We start from the raw sequence: 8,766 nt of genomic DNA, 5'->3' as shown, positions 1-8,766 counted from the left end.
CTGCCATGTGATTACCTGTAATATGTACCTCACAGTGACTCACGCTGATTTATGCATTACGGTTATCAGCAGTGACGGCTCTATATGGTTTTTCATTGGGTGGCAGGAATTTGTGGCATGATAAATGTACATATACAAAAAATGTCAGCGCATTAACTATATATTAATGTCTGATCCCTTTATGGTCTGTATATGTGCAGTGCGTTAGAGTATACATGCAACCACCAAACAGTGAAGCAACCAATATGCCTTGGAAAAACTTCAGGAGAGAGGACTGGTGATTAAATTGTTAGCGTTGGCAAATTATTGGGTTATACAAGGAATAAAACACTCTGAGACATGCTTATCTGACTTGTATGCTTTGTTTGTGCATTTGTTTCTTTTCTGATCTTGTTAATTAATGTATTGTGGTCATGTTATTTTTATTATGAAGTTCTTTTTTGGGTTTGCTTAGAAAGGGTACTTTTCCATCTATAATCAATCACCTAGACCGAAAGCTCTGTAAGTCAAATGTTGTGTGATGCGTCGTCCAATTTCTTGTGATTTCTTGTGGGTGAATTGTCTGAATCCACGAATAATGGATTTTTATTTGCAATTGTTTTGTCTATTTTAGGTATTTAATTTGTATCAGTGTGTTAGAGACCTGGCAGGATTTAGCTGAAGGGCCATGTAGAAGGTAGATATGCCAAATCTTGATGCAACTTCTCAACTAATCTCAATGGCCACATGTTCACAAGTCATAATGGAGCCGTAGCTGCTGGAGACAGAGATTTCCCAGAATAGCCTATGGATGGTGGAACGGTCCAGGCGTGCACACACCATATATGATATACCGGAGCCATATCACTCTGCAGCTCTCACCTGGTTTCCCATTGAAGCTAAGCAGCGTCGAGCCTGGCCAGAATGTGGATGGAAGTCATTAAAAATCCCTGGAAACTTATCATAAAAAGAGTCCTTGCAAAATTCCCCCATTGGCCTTTCTCTACCATGGCCCCCTAGTAATCCCCATCTCTGAATTGGCTACCTTACTCTATATAGCGCACTATGGCTGCTGTCACATCATCCAAGTGGATGGTATACACTAGTGGTGGTTGAGGAGATCCCCCCATACTATGTAAAGCACTTTTCTTGTCTAGAAAAGTGCTATATAAATGTAACTGTAACTAACCAAGAGTCCATGACAGAGCAACTTCTTTGCAGACTTTCATAATTATAGGTGTTAGTGAGCCTCCATGGTAAAAGGAGTTCATTCCAAATTTAACCTGTCATAATTATGAGCATGTGGTGCAGTGCACGCAGAAAAAACAAGGTACTAAACTGTAACTTTCAAGGTACTAACACTTGCCAATGGGGTGGTACCCTCAAGGGTACATCTTAGCTTTATTTATCTGGGAAAATGACTGTAGTGTACATTTAAACTTCATTTAAGGTTCATATTTAGACATTTATACCACAGTGCTGAGTTCTGTCCATCCATTTTCCATACTGCTTACCTTACACAGGGGTCGTGGGGGAGCCTGGAGCCTATTCCAGGGATCTCAGGGCACAAGGCAGGGGACACCCTGGACATGGTGCCAACCCATTGCAAGGCACAATCGCACACACATTCACACACTATGTGCAATTTTGGAAATGATAATTAGCCAACAATGCATGTCTTTGGACTGGGAGAGGAAGCCAGAATGCCTGGAGGAAACCCCTAAATCACGGTGAGAATGTGCAAACTCAGCACACACAGGGCGGAGTCAGGATTCCAACCCCCAAGCCCAGAGGTGCAAGGCAAATGTGCTATCCACTAAGCCACCGTGCCGCCAGCCTGAGCCTACGTTAATTTTAAATTCATTTCAAATGAAAAAATGTGCTGTTGATTTGGAAAACCTACAGTATAATCATTGATTTGGTGAAATTATCTGTGAGTGAAAATATGTTAATTTATGGAAAGAATCTCCAGAGTCAACGCTTTTAATGGTCAGTAAGATTTCCGCACACAGGAAAGTCTTCAGGTGAGAGGACATGGTGTGGTATCAGAGGAATAAAACACTTCTGGATGTGTTGTTATGGGAAAACAATTAACTTAAGGGTGGTAACTGTAATTCCACTCTGAGTTGGGCCATATCACGCCACCACGTTGTTGCTTATTTTCCTATAACAGCACACCCCAAGTATTTTATTTCTTACATAACTACCACTGTTCATCCTTAGTAGGTATATTTATGTTGTTTATACTTTGTTTTGTGACTGTCTAGAAGGAATTCTATTAAAATCTATGGCAATTCATTTGTAAATTTAGCTTCATGGGATGTCATAAAAATAGGACCATCAACTACTTGTCGCTTGGTTGACCTACAGTTACATGACACAGGAAGCACATGCTTTAGCAGTTAATGGCCCAGTGTTCTCCTTCTGACAGTAATTGTAATGAGGGTTTCATACACAAGCTCTCACATTCCAAGAGCATGGAAAGTGGTTATGGTATTCTGCACAGTTATGACATATCTAATGAGGTCCTGTCACGTGTTTATGAATGCCTTCACGAAATGAGGAAAAGATCCAGTAGTTCTTTAGAGCTAGTGTCTGCAAGCCCCAATTTCCACTTCAATAGCTTTAAACACATAAGGACGTTCTAAGTGTGGTGAGTTACGTGAAGTGAGGGAATGGATGTGTCGCTGGCGGCGTTGTACTACTGGGATGACTGCCTGGGATCAACAACCTCTAAATCAGTGCCTCCAGCTTTCGGACCACACTGAATATCCTCCGGTCCTGTTCCCTGCCTCCGTCTGTCTTCTATTTGTACTATTCTCTGCCTTCAGCTCCTTTCTTATCCACTCTTTAGATTCTTCTGGATGATCTCTTTTACTCTTTATAGTATCTCTCTTTTCTCTCTTCCTGTCAGCTTGGGTCTTTTATGACTGAGTGTCTGTCTTTCTCTCTGTGGTTCCTTCCTAATGTATAGCAAATTTCCAAAACGTCAGCAGAAAAAATGTGACTTGTGTGTTTGAAGGAACTACTATTATACTAAATTCTACAGCAAGTTGACATAATAAGACAAACACCAAGGATTATAACAAAAAAAAAGAAACCCTCTGCTTATTACCACAAGAGAGTACTCCAACATAAGTTACCATAGTTATCAAAAGTTGGCCAATTTGACATTCTGTATAGTAATGTGCGATATGGTGATGCCTTGTGTGAAGACATGTTTATATAGAATTTTTGAAAGGAGTCTCCAGAGTCAGTTTTCTGACATGAGAAAGGCTTTAGTGTGAAGTGCTTAAAAATGCAGAAAAAAAAAAGATAAACAAAAACAATAAAAAAAAGAAAAGCTGGTGAAGGAACTATTTATAGCTGCTCTAACATAAGTGATAACAGGATCTAAATTGTCTGTGTAATAGTAAATGTAACTTTAAAAGCAGACAAAGTACAACCTGTCATTCTTTAGTAAATTTTAAGAAATTTTAACACTGGAAAATTGCTATGTTATAAGAGGAATAACACATTCAGGATGTACTGTTATTGGAAAATGATCAACTCTGGGGTGGTAGCTGTAACTCATCACACCACCCCATTATTGATTGTAATTCACTGTGTTTTATTCCTTACTTATCACACCCTGTCTTTATGGAAACACGTTTCAGTCTTTTCCTTTTCTTTTTTTTTCATTCTCTATCGCATTTCAGTATTTGTATAAAAATTCAATATTTGTTTAAATTTGGTGAACACATACCCCTCCTCTTTCCGCACTTCTTTTTGGGTGGAAAGCAAAGCCACCCAGAAATGTTCTCACTCCTCCACCACCTCCTCTTCACCCACTGGTAGAGGCAAATGACTTGCCTCAGGTTATGCAAGTGAATCAGAAAAAACCCTTAAAAGTTAAATGTGACATTTGACTCCTCAACCTGCCCACGTTCCCGTATTTTCATTTCAGCACTGCATTGTGAAAGTGTCACTACAAGGCAGAGGGGCTGATGATCGTGCTGGACTTTACCCTCGAGGCAGAACTGGAGTAGTGTGTTGGAGAACTATAGTGCTCTTTACAGGAAGTGTAGACTTCATCAGCATGTCCAAACCACATATCTCAGGAGACACCACCGAACCGTGTCTCTGCAGGCCAAAAGGGGTATTCAAGGGGTATTTATCATTAAGGCATTTTCCCCCCTACACACCTTTCATCATCTACCAATCTTTCTTTCTGTAGACCACAGAGAACCTGCAGCTGCTCTGTACGAGGTCTAGAGGATCGACTAATGTTGAACAAACCACATCATTTATGTCTATTTCATGCCTGGCCTCCCAAACCTCATTCTGATCACATGATGCTCTGTGCTGCAACCTGAAGGCTAGTACAGCACTAGCCCACAGATGGATGTCTTTTTTTCCCCTTCCTCCCTTCTACCTCCTTCTCCTCCTACACTGTAATTATTTGTAAATGGTTCCAGTAGGGTCCAACAGAGTGACCCAGAGCAGACCCTTAGACTTAAAGCCCATATGTGAATGAAAAATGTGGTGAGGCATCATTAGGCTTCTGCATCATACACTGCTAATGAGTAGGCGGAGAAGAGAAGGACCATGTGAGTGGTGTGCTGTGGGCACTAGTGGCGTTGATGGTGGTCCTTCCCCGTGATCCTAGCAGTTCCCTGTGTTCGACCCATCTGTTCCCACTCGGGCCTGCTTGGCTTTCTTTCAGCAATTGAGGGCTTCTACAGCCTTCTGGTGTCCAAAACAGTCGGACATTTTACTAGAGCTGGCCCTACACTCTGCCAAATTGCTCATGGCAAATATATCAGTGGCAAGACGTAATGCAAGTGAGGCAACATAGACGCCAATGATCGATGATTGGACCACAGGGATGGGTGCATTAACCTGACGGTTGATTAATGGAAGTGTCTGTGACTAAGAATAATTATGCAAAGACACGGGTTAATGTTACTTTAACATCTCAGAGTAGTTCTGCAAGCTATCAGTCATTTTAAAAGCAATATATTGTATGCAATACACTGAATATAACTGGTAGAATAGGTAGAAACCAGGTTTTTTTTCAGATAGGAAGGTTGGTTGAACTGGTAATTCAAGAGTTATACTTGACATGTGATTATAGCTACGGAAGCAGTATTGATCTTATACTGTACTCACCTGTGTACCTTTAGTATATCTGAAGGATTTAAAGCTCTGTACACTAGGGGCAGATCAGAGTCGAAACATATCATGCTAGTACTGGAATGACTTCACTGATTGCTACCTCTAATTTTGAAGATTTTGGAGTTGAAGAGGCTATGACAACGTATATTTTGAAGAAAAAATACATCAGAAAGAGCAACAGCGATGCCAAAATAAAGTGTACTCCACTAATATTGGCACACTTAATAAATATAAACAGAGAAGGCTGTGAAAAACTGTCTTTGTTTAACCTTTTGTTCTTTTGTTAAAAAAAATCATAAAAAATACTCTGCTCTCATGGATCAAACAATTGCAACCAAACACAGGTTTATAAAAAAATCTTTCTTAAATATAGGTGTGATTCATACGAGTATATTTCCATTGATATTTAAAAATTTTTTTTAGTACACCTGGGTGACTAGGAACAGGAAATTGTTCGACCATGACTTCCTGTTTCACAGGGGTATAAATATGAGGCAACACATAGGCCAAATTCCCTTAGCCATTCATAACAATGGGTAAGACCAAGGAATACAACTGTGATGTGCGGGAAATGGTAAATGGTCCGCACTTGTATAGTGCTTTTTTAACCTTAGCAGTTTCAAAGCACTTTACACTGGTTCTCATTCACCCATTCACACACACCAATGGTAGCAGAGCTGCCATGCAAGGTGCTAACTTGCCATCGGGAGCAACTTGGGGTTCAGTGTCATGTGGGCTGAGAATTGAACCGCCAACCCTATGATTAGTGGACAACTGGCTCTACCACCTGAGCCACAGCCGCCCCTGGCAAAAGGTTGTTGAGCTTCACAAAATGGGAAGTGGCTATAAGAATATAACACGAGCATTGAAAATGCCCATTTCCACCATCAGGACAATAATTAAGACGTTCCAGTCAACTGTTATGAATCAACCTGGAATTTGACGCGTGTCTGTATCGTCTCAACGCACTGTGAAGAGGACGGTTCGAGTGGCCAAAAAATCTCCAAGGATCACAGCTGGAGAATTGCAGACATTAGTTGTGTCTTGGGGTCAGAAAGTCTCCAAAACTACAATCCGAAGTCACCTACATCACCACAAGTTGTTTGGAAGGGTTTCAAGAAAAAAGCATCTACTCTCATCCAAAAACAAACTCAATCATCTTCAGTTTGCCAGACACTACTGGAAAATGGGATCGGGTTCTATGGTCAGATGAAACCAAAATAGAGCTTTTTGGTAATAAACACCAGAGGTGGTTTTGGTGCACATAGAAAGGTAGCCATATGGAAAAGTACCTCATGTCCAGGGTTAATTATGATGGTGTCGCTTTAATATTTCGGGGCTATTTTTCTGCCAGAGGACCTGAACATTTTACTAGGATACATGGCATCATGGATTCTAGCAAAAATGTCAACAGATATTAAATGAAAACCTGACTGCCTCTGCCAGAAAGCTTAAAATGGGCTGTGGTTGGATCTTCCAGCAGGACAATGATCCAAAACATACATTAAAATCAACACAAAAATGGTTTACTGATCACAAAATCAAGGTCCTGCCATGACCATCCCAGTCCCCTGACCTGAAACCCATAGAAAACCTGTGGGGTGAACTGAAGAGGAGAGTCCACCAGCATGGACCTCCGAATTTGAAGGATCTGGAGAGATTCTGTATGGAGGTATGGGTTCAGATCCCTTGCCATGTATTCTCCAACCTCATCAGGCATTATAGGAGAAGACTCAGAGCTATTATCTTTGCAAAGGGAGGTAGCACAAAGTATTGACTAAAAGAGTGCCAATAATTGTTGCACACCTATATTTAACAAAGATATTTTTTGGGATAAACCTGTGTTTTGTTTGCAATTGTTTGATATCCATGACAGGAGAGTATTTTCTGATTTTTTTAAACAAAAACATCAAAAGTTTAAACAATAAAGACAATTTTTCACAGCCTTCTTTGCTCATATTTACCAAGGGTGCCAATATTAGTGGAGGGCACTTTAGATGGTACATCACAGCATTAAACCAATATCATTGTGACGATGGAGAGTATATTTTGCTCATTGTACAGACTGCTATCAAGGTAATTTCTAGCTATAAGTCATCACTTCAGTCCCCTGAGACACCAATGGGCCATGTAACAATGCATTATTTTTTACAAAAAACATAATGCTGTAATAATATTTTTGCTGGTAATGGGTGGTGAGCCTATTGCTGTTACCATGGTTCAAGCTTTCACGTGGGGCTGCCTTGTGTTTTGTAACTTGACCTGTATGACTGTCAGTGGGATGTTGGGGGACATAAGTAGGATGTTGCTTAAGGACCCCAAAGTTACAGAAACTGCCCTGACTGCCACCTGCATTCGTATTGCACTATGGACAATTTGATAATTGTTTTAAGATGTGCACACACCAAATGAGTGCAGGATGTACCCAACAGCCATCTTGTGTATACATCGTTAAAAGCAAGTAGAGCCCTTGCCTATTACACATACCATATGTTAAACCAGGCTGGTTGGGCATGGTGGCTTAGTGGTTAGCATGTTTGCCTCGCAGGGATGTGGGTTCAATTCCTGCCTCTGCCCTGTGTGATTGGAGCTTGCATGTTCTCTCTGTGCTTCGGGGGTTTCCTCCAGGTACCTCAGTTTCCTCCCCTAGTCCAGAGACATGCCTTGTAGGCAGTCTGGCATTTCTAAATTGTTCGTAGTGTGTGAGTGTGTGCACAATTGTGCCTTTCGATGGGCTGACCCCCCATCCAGGGTGTCCCCTGTCTCATGTCCCAGGTTCCCTGAGATAGGCTCCAGGCTCCCCCGCAACCCTGAGTAGGATAAGTGGTACAGAAAATGAATGGATGGATGTTAAACCAGATATTGACTGAGTACAGCCAAACTGAAGAATCATATGATATTTTTTAAGAAATATAATTTGACAAAATCCCTGATGTTTCCCAGGATCCTGATATGGCAACCGAATTACTGTAAATTTCACTTAAAAGTATGAGTTCTTAATGTGGAAGTGGAGTATGTAAGTATGGTACACTTGCTAAATTTGTTCTCTTCCCCACATCTCCATATGTGAGGTTAGGGCATTGCAAGCATTTTTAGTTTTATTGTCCCAGGAAACTGTCTTAGTCGTTCTGTAACAACTATTTACTTTTCTCTGTATATAATTTTTTTCACTTACTATTTTATATTCACAATCAAAAGTGAAAGCTTCCTTTTGTCTTTGATTTGATTAAGCAGAATGACTCATGTCTAACAGGCCCTATTTCCACTGCCAGAATTTTTTTCCCTCCTCCGGTTTTATTTCCATCCTTAAGGGAAAGGTACAGTAGGTCTAACAGAAACTATAATGCAGTGGCTGCACGGTGTATTTTTTTCCCCTCACCACCCTGCATGAAATGTAACCTGCGGGTCAAGCTGTGTTTTCTGATCCAGTCTTTGAAGGCTGTTTGCTTGTTTTTTTGATGCCACACAGATAATGTTGTAATAATAGTGGCCGAAAAGCAAGTGCCTGTACACTTGTCTGTGTGTTCATGCCCTCTGGTTCCACTTGTCTGCACTTTTGGCTTTGAATCCCTGCACTTTTTGAATTCCAAAGAGTTTTTCTCATGTCCTTTTACCAGCATCCACCAGTTA

Source organism: Ictalurus furcatus, chromosome 3 (assembly GCF_023375685.1).
Source record: "Ictalurus furcatus strain D&B chromosome 3, Billie_1.0, whole genome shotgun sequence".
NCBI classification, from domain to species: domain Eukaryota; kingdom Metazoa; phylum Chordata; class Actinopteri; order Siluriformes; family Ictaluridae; genus Ictalurus; species Ictalurus furcatus.
The sequence above is the reverse complement of the archived record's forward strand: the minus strand, read 5'-3'. Positions refer to the sequence as shown.